The 14,437-nt window shown below is 42.6% G+C and overlaps 1 protein-coding gene across 1 annotated transcript in view; it reads right to left on the reverse strand.

Annotated features, from left to right (window-relative positions):
- CIR1 (corepressor interacting with RBPJ, CIR1) overlaps window positions 1-14,437 on the reverse strand; it is an 823,643-nt gene that overhangs the window by 566,164 nt on the left and 243,042 nt on the right. The gene's annotated exons all lie outside the window — the stretch shown is intronic.

Consider the following 14,437-nt stretch of genomic DNA (forward strand, 5'->3'; position numbering starts at 1 on the left):
CTCATCTGCTTTGACACCAAATAATACATCCTGTTGTAAAGGTGCATCTAATAATTTTGCTTTAACATGATCAGGGAGGGTTTGCTCTTTTAACCAAGCATGTCTACGAATGACTGAGCCAGTAACAGCTGCTCTACAGGAAGCTTCCAGTGAATCAAATCCGCATTGTAAAGTATGCTTGCCCACCTGTTCAGCTGCATGCAACAGATCCTGCATTTCCTTGAACTCAGGCTGTTCTGAATGTGTGCTCATTTTTTCTTTTAACTGATACATCAGGAATTGTTGATATCTCAACATGTGAAACTGGCAATTTAATGCTCTCATAGCCAGAGTTGCAGAGGTGTATATTTTCTTTCCCCATCTATCTAGGGCTCTGGAATCTCTTTCAGAGGGCACAGGATTTTTAGCCATAGAAGCCTTTGCTCCCTTAGGACCCTGGGATATGGTTTCTGGGTCAGCTACAGGGCTTTTATAAAGGAATTTGTGAGAGTCAGGTACTCTGTAGTATCTGTCTGGTTTGGCTAGAGCAGGAGGTAGAGAGTCTGGATTTAAACTAGACTCCAAGTAGACATCATCCACAATGTCTAAAACAGGAGGAATAGTAAGAGGTCTGTGCTGGGCTAATAGAAGGAACTCTCTGAGCCTTTTCTTAGAATCTGAGTAATCCTGGCCTTCCCAGTGGAAATGTTCCCTCATGGTATGCAATGTTTCCCCAAAGGAGTAGTCTTCAGGGGGAGATGCTGAGGGAATAGAGTCATCACCATCAGAATCCTCATAAGGTGGAAAAGTGTAATCCTTTTCTTCAGAAGAATCTGAGGAGAGAGAAACCTGGTCAGAGGATGCATAATCCTCCTCTTGTCTTAGTCTTTTATCAGGAGGGGGATGGGAACCCCTGATAAGGGTAATCAAATCTTCAGCCATCTTAAGCATCTGTTTCTTAGGCATGGGGCCTTGACCTGTTGACTGATGAACAGTTTTCTTAGGATTTAAAGGAGTTTTAAGTTTAAAATAATCAAATGCCAATGAGGTGAAGTAGAAGAACGTAGTTCAACAAAAATAGCGTACAAACTGTTTTTATTTGACCGCTTTCGTAAAAAACTTCCTCAGCATAAACAAACCAATACCAAAAACTCATTTAAATACATTAATTACTTAATTGATCAATACAAATGAACCATAGATAGATATAGAAAGTGTATGATGGATTTATTAAATAATGAATCTGAATATGAATCTGTCCCCTTGTACTTCATACATACCCAATTTAAAAAGATACATTTCTTTTTATATGATTTTTTAATGTCTGGTCAAATAGCATTTGATTTATATGAATTTTGTGTGATTTCTGAGCCAAAAATTGGTGTCATTAATTCAAAACTCATAAAACATTTTGGAACCTCCAGACCCATTGTTACTGCCCCTCATTCAGTTACGGAAGGTATTGCCTTAGTTATCGATTCAATGTTGGGACCATTGTTGGAATGCCAATCCTCTTATGTCAAAGATTCTTGGCATTTCCTTAGTAAATTAAAAGGTTTTTTGGACAACTATACCTTTGTTGTTGATACCCATACTATCATTACTATCGATGTAGACATGTATTCCTCACGATCAAGGAATAGAGGCTGCGTAGTTTTCTATGTCAGAAAAGAGCTTTTCCACCTCCATTATTAACACCATTTGTTCATTACTTGAAATTATTTTGGATAACAACTTTTTCTGTTTGGAGATCAATACTTTAAACAGATAAAGGGCGAAGCGTGGGCTCAAGGGCTCCCCCCTGCTACGCCCAACACAGTGATGGCTTGGTGGGAAAATGAAATAATCTTTATTAGAAGAAAAATTTAATGTTAAATTCTACTGTCGGTTTGTTGATGATTTGGTTTTATTTTACATGGGGACTTGAAATAGTTGATCCATTCATAGATTTCATTAATTCTTTTTCTGAATTTTTAAAATTTACAAAGGGAGATGTTGGAAGTGTCGTTAATTTTTTGGATGTTCATCTATGGTGGGACGACACGGAGAATAAATTTCAGAGTAATATACATCGTAAAAATACTTTTACAAATGGGTACTTGCATTATTCCAGTGGACACCCAAAGCATATGATTAATAACATTCCTAAGGGACAATTTATAAGGGCAAGTCGTATGACTAGAGATGAGGATTTGATTGTTGAATTTGATTTCATTATTGATTTATTTTTAAAAAGAGGTTATGACATTTCTAGTTTGGTGGATACCGCCAATGGGATTTATGAAAGACGTTATATAGATTTTCCCCCAATTTTATGTAGTTTATACAACAATACCAATGGGTTAACAGTCTTTAAACGTAAAGAGTCATTTAAATCCACCTTAACCTGCTCTTTTGAAATGAGCGCAGACAGTAAGGATTTATGTTCCATTTTGGAAAATAATTGGAAAATAATTAAAGGTAATCCTGATATTTCCTTGGTCTTAGGAGATAAACCAAAATGTGTTTTAATGAATATAATCTGAAAAACATTCTACAAAATGGTAAAAAAACAAGTAAAAACATAATATCAGTTAAACATGGGATGCATTGTTGTCATAGATGTACCGCTTGCAGATTTATTTTGGTCAGTCCATATATATCAGTGAGTACTATTCCTTATACTATTGAAGTACCTGGTTTGGTTAATTGTGACACCACTAAAGTGGTATATATTTCATTTTGTTCAGGTTGTCCAGCATTCTATGTTGGAATGACCACCAGGAAATTGAGTACACGCATTAAGGAACATAATTATGCTATTAAACGTAGAGACATGACCAATGCTTTGTACAAACATTCTTGTGTTTGTGCTGTATAAAAAGTTTTTATTTACTATTTTAGAGGAATGTTCTTTTGATCCTAGGGGAGGTGACCTTAAAAATTATTTGGAACAAAGGGAAGCTATGTGGCAGATAAAATTAAAATCTGACATGCCCCCTGGGTTAAATGAATTTATTAATGTAAAATGTTTTTTAAAAAATCGTAAACTACAAGTTAGTGATAAAAAGAAAGTAGTTTCTTTCTTTTTTTAAATAACACTGTTTTTTTAAATGATGTTCACTACTTTTGTTCTTATTGGTTCATTTGTATTGATCAATTAAGTAATTAATGTATTTAAATGAGTTTTTGGTATTGGTTTGTTTATTCTGAGGAAGTTTTTTACGAAAGCGGTCAAATAAAAACAGTTTGTACGCTATTTTTGTTGAACTACGTTCTTCTACTTCACCTCATTGGCATTTGATTATTTTATTCAGTATTTGGAGTTTTAAGTTTAGCATAAGATTTAATGGTGAGTGTAGTCGGTCTGAAGACACCTTCTGTAACCAAAGGTGTTTCCTCTGCACCGGTGTCTAAATCTGCTCCGGTGTCGGTAGATGGCTGCGTCGGCCTAGTAGACTCCGGGTGGGAGTCGGAAGCTGTCTGGGGTTCCAGCTCTGCGGTCATCAGGGGCTGCGTAGACGCCTCACTGAAAACTGGAGAACCGGCGACAGGCCCAACTGAGGCCTCGGGGTCTGGCTTACTCCTAGGCTGCCTGTCCTTATCCTTGCGTTTTTTAAGAATTGCGGTCATTGGCTGCTCTGACGGCATGATATAATTGAATTTCCTACCAAAATAATGCCGTGCGAAGTCAAAACGGCATTTGATAGTGCTTTTATTAAACCTAGCGCAAAACCGACAACCTGTGACATCGTGGTCTGTGCCTAGGCAAGGAATACAAAAGGAATGGAAGTCCTTATGAGGTATTTGCTTCCCACAAGAAATGCAATTGTTAACTTTTTTCTGACATTGGACTGAGGCAAGAAAATGTCCCCCAATGGGGTACTTAGCTTTACTGAAGACTTGGGACTGAAATTCAAATCGAAAATCTCAGGTGTTGGCCGACCGGCACTTGCGAACTGCTTCTGCTTCGGGCACCGCAAGGCAAGAAAGACTGAAGAAAATGGTGTCGGATGCCTCTTATATACCACTGACGTCAGGGAAGAAGCAACAGCAACCAACGCCGGACCAAGACTTTGGAATTCGGGCCGACTGCGGGCAGGATAACCCAAGTGTGATGACTGCAGCAGGGTAACACGATGAACATCCAGGACTACAACAGTGAATGCACTCGAACATCTACATTTATGGTAAGTGTACCCAAATTACAGTTGTGTACACTTACCATAAATGTAGATGTTCGAGTGTATTCAGTGTTGCAGTCATCACATTTGGGTTATCTGCTTGCAGTAGCCCTCAGTCGGCCTGATTATCAAAGTCTTGGGTCCTGCATCGGTTGCTGTCTCATCTTCCATGATGTCAGGTAGTCAGGGGTATAAAACATGCAGCCAACGCCATTATATCAGTTTTTCTTGCCCCAGATGTCAGGTGCCCCCCTTAATGGGAAGCAATTTTATATATACATATATATATATATATATATATATATATATATATCTCTATATATATATATATATATATATATATATATATACACACACACACACACACACACACACACACACACACACACACACACACACACACACACACACACACACACACAAGGTTATACCTCCAACAGAAAAACAAATACACCAAAAAGCTTTTAAGTATAGTGAAGGAATAGCCAAAAGAAGTCAGGGGGCTGCAGGGAGGGTTACCAGGACTGCAACAGTGAATACACTCGAACATCTACATTTATGGTAAGTGTACACAACTGTACTATGTTCTCCATGCTTCACTGTTGCAGTCATCACATTTGGGTAGATTCCCAAAGCGAAGGATGGGTGGAGGAATTTAGATAGCATTAGGACCAGCTATAAGGCCCTGCAAGACTGCAGTGGCAAGGCCTGCTCTGGATTTAAAGAAAATTGGCAAATGGTAATGCTTGGTGAAAGTATGTACAGAACTCCAGGTAGCAGCTTCTAGGATGTCTCTGGTATGGACACCTCTGAGAAAGGCTGTAGAGGTAGATGCAGCCCTGGTTGAATGGGGTCTAATCCCCTGTGGGATAGGTTTTCCATGGTGCTTATAGCAGAAATGAATGCAATGGCCTATCCATTTAGAAATGGTTTGCTTTGAAATAGCCTTCCCCTCTGCCCCTGCAGCAAATGCCACCAGCAGTTTTCAGACTTCCTTTGAGGTTTAGTCCTGTCCAAGTAAAATCTAAGTTGTCTGTGCACATCTAAGAAGAGCAGTATCCGTTCCCCTTTGTTCTGTGAATTAGAAAAGAAGGTTGGCAAATTAATGGACTGATTAAGAGCCACAATGGATACTACCTTGGGCATGAAAGAGGGATTGTTCCTGACGGACACCCTGTCCACATGAAAGATGATGAAAGGCTCCACTGTTATAAGGGCCTGTAATTCAGATACCCTTCTTGCTGAAGAGATTGCGAAAAGGAAAGCTGTTTTCCAAGAAAGAAATTTTACCTCTGCAGATGCAGCTGGCTCAAAAGGAGGAAGAGTGAGTTTTTCCAATACAAAATGAAGGTCCCAGGCTGGAGTTGGAGTTCCCCTGGGTGGTCTTAAGTTTTTGGCCCCCCTGAGGAACTGCTTGAGCAGTGAGTGAGAAAAGAGGGATGGTTCTCTGTTGTAATGAGCTGAAATGGCTGAGGCGTGAATTTTGATGGAGGAAAAGGAAAGGCCCTTGTGAAGCATCTCAGTTAAGTATTGAAGACTCTGGGATAAATTGGGCGCTGCTGTGGCCATCCCTTGAGTCTGGTTCCAGGCACAGAATCTTTTCCATTTTTCAGCATAAGATTTTCTAGTACTAGGCCTCCTTGCCTCCAAAATGACATCCAACACTTGTTTACTGAGGGATGGTAACGGACAGATTAGATAATTAGCCAGGCTGCCAGGTTCAGGGTTTGAAGCTGGGGGTGCAGAATCTGGCTCTCCTGCTGAGACAGCAGGGTAGGGGTCTGATGTAGGTGCCATGGGGCCAGCTGTGACACACTGCGCAAGAGGGGGTACCAGTGTTGGCATGGCCAGTCTGGTGCAATCAGTATCATCCTTGGTTTGTCCTGTTTGATCTTTAGTAGTACTTTGGAGAGGAGAGGCAGAGGAGGAAAGGCATAATCTGATACATTTTCCAGCTGAAGGCAGAGCATCCACTTTCCTAGCTTGTTTGTGGGGAGTCCTTGTGCAGAATTTGTCCAATTGGTAGTTCTGGGGGGAGGCAAACAGGTCTATTATCTGAGATCCCCCATTTGTTGATCAACATGTTGAAAATCTTTGGTTCCAGTTTCCACTTGTGTGGGTCCATGAGATTTCTGCTTAGTTCGTCTGCCAGTATATTTAGTTTTCCTGGCAGGAATTGAGCCTGTAGATGCACTTGGTAGCTCAACCATGGCTAGTCTGCAGAGGGGGGTAAGAATGGGTACCACCCTGCTTGTTTATGTACCACATAACAGTGGTGTTGTCTGTCGTTACCATTAACTGTCCTGGAAGAATGTGGTCCTTGAAGGCTGTCAGAGCATTCTGTATGGCTAACATTTCCTTTTGATTGATATGCAGAAGCATTTGACTTGGGTTCCATTTGCCCTGAATGCACTTCCCTGCCAAGTTAGCCCCCCATGCATAGTCTGATGCATCTGTTGTTAGGGTTTGGGCAGGTGGTAGAGTGAATGGTAGTCCCTTGTTTTGGTGGTAGGCCTCTGCCCACCAAAGGAATTCTAACCGTAGGCAAGGTATGATAGGAATCATTGCTTCTAGATCCTGAGAAATGTTGACACCATTGACTTTTTAGATACCATTGTAGTTTCCTCATATGCAGTCTTGCATATGGAATTAGTAGAATGCACGAGGCCATGAACCCCAAGGCTTGCAGTATTTGCCTTGCAGATAGCAGGGTTTTTGTGACCACTAGTTTGAAGTAAGTTGTCAAATGAATTTGTTTCTCTGGCGTGAGGAAAGCCATCTGGGAAGTTGTGTTCAAGCTTGCTCCCAGGAATATAATTTGTTGACAGGGTACCAGATGTGATTTTTTTTCCATTTATGGTGTACCCCAGACAAGTTGACACCTTTTGTACAAATGCCAGATGATTCAGAAGTATGTCCTGGCTTTCTGCCTGAATTAGACAATCATCCAGGTATGGGTATATTTGAATATTTCTTTGCCTGCAAAATGCAATGACTGGAACTAGGCACTTGGTGAATACCCTGGGCACAGTAGACAAGCCAAAGGGCAGTGCATAGAACTGATAAGTGCATGCAGCCTGCTTTGAAGCGTAGGTATTTTCTGCAAGATTCCCTGATTGGGATGTGCAGGTAGGCTTCCTTTAAATCCAGTGTTGCCAACCAGGCATCTTTGCCAATCATGGGAAGCAAAGTACAGTTTTGTACCTACCATAAATGTAGATGTTAGAGTGTCTTCACTGCTGCAGACATTACACTTGGGTTATCCTGCCGTCAGGCGGTCCCGCAGTCGGCCAGAGTTCCAAAGTCTTGGTCCGGCGTCGGTTGCTGTCACTTCTTCCCTGCCGTCAGTGCGCCAGAGGTATATAAGATGCAGCAGACGCCATTTTCTTCAGTTTTTCTTGCCCCAGATGTCAGGTGCCCCCAAATAGATAGGCAATACATATTGCTAATAAAACATACAACAAGGTAAAACAAAACCTTCAGTTACCAGCAAATACACCACATAGGTAGTATAGGGTAGAAAAGTATAGATTAGTCCCAGCTACGAAAGAGGGGATGGTGGGTGGGTAACCAGGACTGCAGCAGTGAAGACACTCGAACATCTACATTTATGGTAGGTACAAAACTGTACTATGTTCATCGTGTTTCACTGCTGCAGTCATTACACTTGGGTTAAATCCCAAAGCTGAGTTAGGGTGACTGGTTCTATAGAGGATTTGGGGTGGTTAAGAGGCCCTGCAGCACTGCAGTGGCAAAGCCAGCTCTGGATCTAGAATAAAGAGGCAAGTGATAATGCTTGGTAAAGATGTGCACTGAACTCCAAGTTGCAGCTTCCAAGATATCTTTGGTAGGTACTCCTCTAAGGTAGGCAGTTGAAGTGGCTGTTGCCCTGGTGGAATGTGGCCTAATATTACTAGGTACTGGTTTCCCATGCTGTGTGTAGCAGAACCGGATACAGTGTCCTATCCACTTTGAAATGGTCTGCTTTGAAATAGCCTTACCCTGTGATCCTGCAGCATATGCTACAAATAATTGCTCAGTTTTTCTGAAGCTTTTGTTTTGTCCAAGTAGAAACGTAATTGTCTGAGTATGTCCAAGGAATGCAGAAGTCTCTCCCCTTTATTCTGGGGATTTGGATAAAAAGTTGGCAAGTGAATAGTTTGATTAAGAGCCACACTGGATACCACCTTAGGCATAAATGAAGGGTTTGTTCATAAAGAAACCCTGTCTTGGTGAAAAATTATGAAAGGCTCCACTGCCATTAGTGCCTGTAACTCTGAGACTCTTCGTGCTGAGCAGTTTTCCATGATACATATTTTAATTCTGCTGAACTGGCTGGCTCAAAAGGAGGTAAAGTTAGTTTTTCCAAGACAAAATTGAGGTCCCAAGTTGGTGCTGGTGCTCTCCGGGGCGGTCTTATGTTTTTAGCCCCTCTGAGGTACTGTTTTAGCAATGGATGAGAGAAAATAGGAGGATCTGTGTTGTAATGAGCCAAGATGGCAGAGGCGTGGATCTTAATGGATGAAAAGGATAGTCCTTTGTCCAGCATCTCAGTTAAGCATTGTAATATCTGAGGGATATTTGGGACAAGAGGGTCAAAGCTTTGAGCTTGGTTCCAGGCACAGAATCTCTTCCACTTTTCTGAATAAGATTTCCTGGTGCTAGGCCTCCTGGCCTCCAAAATGACATCCATAACAGCTTTAGAGAGAGGTGGTGTCTGCTTGTCTAACAAATCTGCCATGAAGCCAGGTTTAAGGTTTTGAGCTGACTGTGCAGGATCTGATTGTTTTGTTGAGTCAGAAGGTGTGAGGTAAAATCCGTGGTGGGCCTTGAGCTAAGTTCTTTAAGAATGGGTACCAGTGCTGGCGTGGCCAGTCTGGGCAATCAGGATCATCTGTGTTTTTTCTTGTCTGGCTTTTAGGAGTACCTTTGAAAGGAGAGGCAGTGGTGGGAAGGCATAAACTTTTAGGCTTTTCCAGCTGAACGAGAGAGCATCCACCTTCCATGCTTGTGTGTGATAAGTCCTTGTGCAGAATTTTTGTAGTTGGCAAGTCTTTGGGGAGGCAAAGAGATCTATGTCTGGGCACCCCCATTTTTGTGTTATCATGCTGAATACTTGTGGATTTAATCTCCACTCGTGAGGATCCATGTTTCTGCTTAAGTCTGCCAGAGTGTTTTTCTTTCCTGGCAGGAATTGTGCTTGTAGATGAACTTGATATGCTAGAGCTGTGTCCCACAAGGTCATGACTTGTCTGCATAGGGGATAAGAATGAATGCCCCCTTGCTTGTTTATGTACCACATAACTGTGGTGTTGTCTGTCTTTAGTAATAGTTGTCCTGGATGCAGAAGGTCCTTGAAAGCTGTTAGGGCATTTTGTACAGCCAACATCTCTTTTTGATTGATGTGAAGATGCATTTGGTCTGCGGTCCACTTGCCCTGAATACATTTTTCCTGCCATGTGTGCTCCCCAGGCGTAATCCAAAGCATCTGTTAGTGTCTGCCTGGCTGTGGGTAGAGTGAAAGGCTGTCCCTTGTTGAGGTGACATGCCTGTGCCCACCATCGAAAAGTACAGTTTTGTACCTACCATAAATGTAGATGTTCGAAGATCCACATTGCTGCAGTCCTTACTTATGGGTAGTCCGCTGTCCTCGGTCGGCCCGAATACCAAAGTATTAGGCTGACGTCGGTCATGGGCGCCTAGATCTGACATCAGAGCGTCAGGGTATAAAGGCGCATGATCGACGTCATATCCTCAGTCTTTTCTTGCCCCAGATGTCAGAAGGCCAAACCAGAAAGGCCACAGCCAAAAACAGAATACCTCCCAAAAACATGCCCAACAACAACCATCACCTAAAGCATAGCACCAAGTCAAACTACAGTGGGGAAGGAGGGAGGGTAATTGACTGCAGCAATGTGGATCTTGAACATCTACATTTATGGTAGGTACAAAACTGTACTATGTTCTTCATCTCACATTGCTGCAGTCCTTACTTATGGGTAGAATCCCAAAGCAACGGGAAAGGGAGGATGGTAAAATCATAAAGCATTAGGGCCGCTAAAATGCCCTGTAAAATTGCAGTGGCAAATCCAGCCCTAGACTTAGAATAAAGAGGAAGGTGGTAATGTTTAGAAAAGGTAAGCACTGAACTCCAAGAAGCTGCCTCCAAAATGTCTTTGTAGCTACCCCTTAGAAAGGCCGTAGAAGTAGCAGTAGCCCTAGTGGAATGAGGCCTGATTCCAGCAGGAATCTCCTTACCATGATGGGAATAACAGAAAGAAATACAAAACCCAATCCATTTAGAAATAGTTTGCTTTGAAACAGGTTTACCCTGTGAACCCAAAGCAAAAGAAACAAACAATTGCTGAGACTGTCTGAACTCCTTGGTTCTGCTCAAATACAAACGCAACTGCCTGTGAATATCCAAAGTATGCAAAAGTTTCTCCCCTTTATTTTGGGGGTTTGCATAAAAAGTAGGCAAATGAATAGTTTGATTTAAGGCCACACTAGAAACCACTTTAGGCATAAAGGAAGGATTAGTATGAAAGATACCCTATCCTTATGAAAAATCAGGAAAGGCTCCACTGCCATGAGGGCCTGTAATTCAGAAACCCTTCTTGCAGAGGTAATGGCCAACAAAAAAGCAGATTTCCATGACAAATACTTTAACTCGGCAGTAGCTGCAGGCTCAAAAGGTTGTAGAGTAAGTTTTTCCAACACAAAATTGAGATCCCAAGCAGGAGTAGGAGCTCTACGTGGGGGTCTTATATTCCGTGCCCCTCTAAGAAATTGCTTAAACCAAGGATGAGAGAATAAAGGAGGGTCACAATCATAGTGAGCAGAAATGGCTGCAGCATGAACCTTTATTGAGGAGAAAGACAAACCCTTGTCCAATAGCTCAGTAAGATATTGAAGAGCAACACTTAAATCAGGTTTGGAGACATCAAGGTCCTTTCCTTTGCTCCAAATAAAAAATCTCCTCCATTTATCAGCGTAAACTTTCCTGGTACTAGGCCTCCTGGCCTCCAAAATAACATTCAAAACTTGTTGTGGAAGCTGAGACCTTCCAGAGTCTAAAACAGAATATGCCAGGCTGTTAGATGCAGAGACTGAATCTTGACATTGAGGAAGTGACTGTCCTCTTGTGACAAAAGGTGCGGAATCAAAGGCAGAGCCATGGAGGTTCTCGTACTAAACTCCTCAGTAGTGGGTACCAGTGTTGTCGAGGCCAATCGGTTGCTATCAAAATCATGGTTGTCTTGTCTTGTCTGGCCTTCAAAAGTACCTTGGGAAGAAGAGGCAGAGGTGGAAAGACATATACATGCAGATTGTTCCAACTGAATGATAGAGCGTCCACCTTCCAAGCTGTGTGATGAAACATTTTTGTGCAAAACTTTGGCAACTGGTAATTTAGTGGAGAAGCGAACAGATCTATGTCTGGAGTTCCCCATAACACTGTCAACTGTTGAAATACATGAGGATCCAATTTCCACTCGTGAGGATCCACTATTTGTCTGCTCAATACATCTGCTAAGGAGTTCTGTGCTCCTGGTAGAAACCTTGCCTGAAGATTGAGGTGTAGATTGAGAGCAGTTTCAAACAGAATCATCGCTTGCCTGCAAAGAGGGTAAGAATGGGTTCCCCCCTGCTTGTTGATGTACCACATGACAGTAGTGTTGTCTGTTTGAATCAACACCTGCCCTGGGTGAAGTAAATCTTTGAAAGCCATCAATGCAAACTGGACTGCTAACATTTCCTTCAAGTTGATATGCAAATGTTGGAGTTTGACAGGCCACGTGTTTTGCACCCATTTTCCATTGAGGTGTGCTCCCCAAGCCTTGTCCGAGGCATCTGTCATTAGAATCTGATTCTCCTCTGGCCGGGTCACAGAGAGTCCCTTGTTTAGGTGACATTCCTGAGCCCACCACAAAAACTCCTTCTGAATGCAAGGTATTATCTGAATGACAGTGTCTAGATCTTGGCAGTGCTGTGTCCACACATTTTTGAGATACCATTGAAGCTTCCTCATATGCAATTTGGCATTGGGAAGCACCAGAATACAAGATGCCATGAACCCCAAGGCTTGAAGGACTGTCCTTGCAGTCAGCCTGGACCGTAGAGACATTTGCTGGAATTAAAGAGAAAGGCTTCTTTGTTTGTCCGGGGTCAAAAAGGCCATCTGGGAAGCTGTATTCAGTCTCACACCCAGAAAACACATGTCCTGAGAGGGTACTAGACTGGACTTTGTTTCGTTCACAGAATACCCTAGGCATCTTAACACTGCCATCACATACTGTAGATGATGAAGAAGTTCGTCCTTTTCTTGTGCAATAATCAGGCAGTCGTCCAAATAAGGATAAATCCGTATTCCTCTTAGTCTGAAAAATGCTATCACTGGAGCCAGAACCTTTGTGAACACTCTGGGTGCAGTAGATAAGCCAAAGGGCAATGCAGAGAACTGATAATGTAAATTTCCAGCCCGAAAACGCAGGTACCTCCTGCAACTGGGCCTGATAGGAACATGAAGGTAAGCCTCTTTGAGATCTAGAGTAACCATCCAGTGATCTTTTCCCAACAGAGGTAAAAGTTGTTGTAAAGTCAGCATCTTGAACTTTGGAATGTCCAGGTAAGTGTTGAGGATAGATAAATCCAAAATTGGTCTCCACGTGTTCCCTTTCTTTGGAACTAGAAACAGGCGAGAATAAAATCCTAGGCCCACTTCTGACAGAGGAACTGGCTGTATAGCTCCTATTTGAAGAAGTAAAGAAAGTTGACTGTGAGCCTCTATCCTTTGCCGAGGAGGGACGTCTGGCATGCCTTTGAAAGGAGGCATGGTGTGGAAATAGAACTTGTAACCTCGGTTTATAATGTCCAATACCCATTTGTCCTGGGTGACTAAATGCCAATTTTGCTTGAAAAGAGCCAACTTTCCTCCCAAAGGAGCTGCCCGGCAAGAAGAATCTGGCAGCTGAAAATGCAGGTCATTGGGCCTGTTTACGAAAGGACTGGCCCCTGCCCTCACCAGCAGATTGAGCAGGCGAACTCCATTGTCTCGGCCTGAAGGTACTCTGAGCTCTGCCCCTACCAAGCCTAGATCTACCCCTAGACTGAGAATCAGAAGTAGGGTACGTCCACCCCTTTGTAGGCCAATTTCTACTAAACTTTGGAGGTTGTACCTGCAAAAAATCTTTAACAGTCTGCATAGACTTAGCCTTGTCTTCCATTTTCTTTAAGACTGACTCCACAGGAGGACCAAACAAAACTTCAGACTGTAAAGGGGCATCCAGAATTCTAAACTTAACATGCTCAGACAAATTCTGATCCTTAAGCCAGGCGTGCCTACGAATAACTGAACTAGTGGCAGCCACCCTAGAAGAAGCCTGTAAAGCATCAAAACCACATTGCAAAGAGTGCTTACCCACCTGTTCAGAAACATGCACTAAATCCTGCAATTCTTTACACTCTATGCCCTCTGCCAAAGCATCCACTTTAGATCTTAGCTGAGAAAGGAGGAAATTCTGATACCTCAACCTATGAAACTGGCAGTTCAAAGCTCTCATTGCTAAAGTAGAAGAGGTATACACCTTCTTACCCCATCTATCCAAAGCTCTAGCTTCCTTATCCAGAGGGACCGGATTCTTAACAACAGAGGCTCTAACACCCTTAGGCCCCTGACTAATAGTTTCTGGGTCCGCCCTAGGACTCTTATACAGATATTTATGAGCCTCAGGCACCCTGAAATACCTATCCAGTCTGTGGTAAAAACAAGAACTCCCTAAGCCTCTTCCATGAATCAGAGTAATCCTGTTCCTCCCACTTAAAATGCTCCCTCATGGAATGCAGAGTTTCTGAAAATGAAAAATCCTCTGGAGGAGAAGCAGAAGGAGTGGAATCCTCTGCATCAGAATCAGAATAAGGAGGGAAATCTTGAATGTCTTCAGCAGAAGACTCTGAATCATCTGAGGCCTGCTCCAAACTTTCCAACTCTGGCTCCATCCTGGGCCTCTTATCAGGAGGGGGAATAGAACCTCTAATTAAAGTAATCAAATCCTCTGCCATTTTAAGCATGTGCTTTTAGGCACAGACCCTGAAGAACCAGAACTGACACCAGAGGAAGGCAAAACAGACCTGCCCTTAGAAGGAGCCTTAGAAACAGTAGCAGAAGGCCTAACCACCTTAGGCATAGAGGGAGAATAGTAACCTGAGAGGCCCCTTCAGCCTGACCTGCCTCCTGAGAGGCCACATCTTGTAAAATCAAAGTTTCCCCTGGGACTCAACAGAAACTTCAGCCGGAT

The sequence above is a fragment of the Protopterus annectens genome, chromosome 6.part1 (assembly GCF_019279795.1).
Source record: "Protopterus annectens isolate FY-2018-M chromosome 6.part1, PAN1.0, whole genome shotgun sequence".
In the NCBI taxonomy this organism is placed as follows: Eukaryota; Metazoa; Chordata; order Ceratodontiformes; family Protopteridae; genus Protopterus; species Protopterus annectens.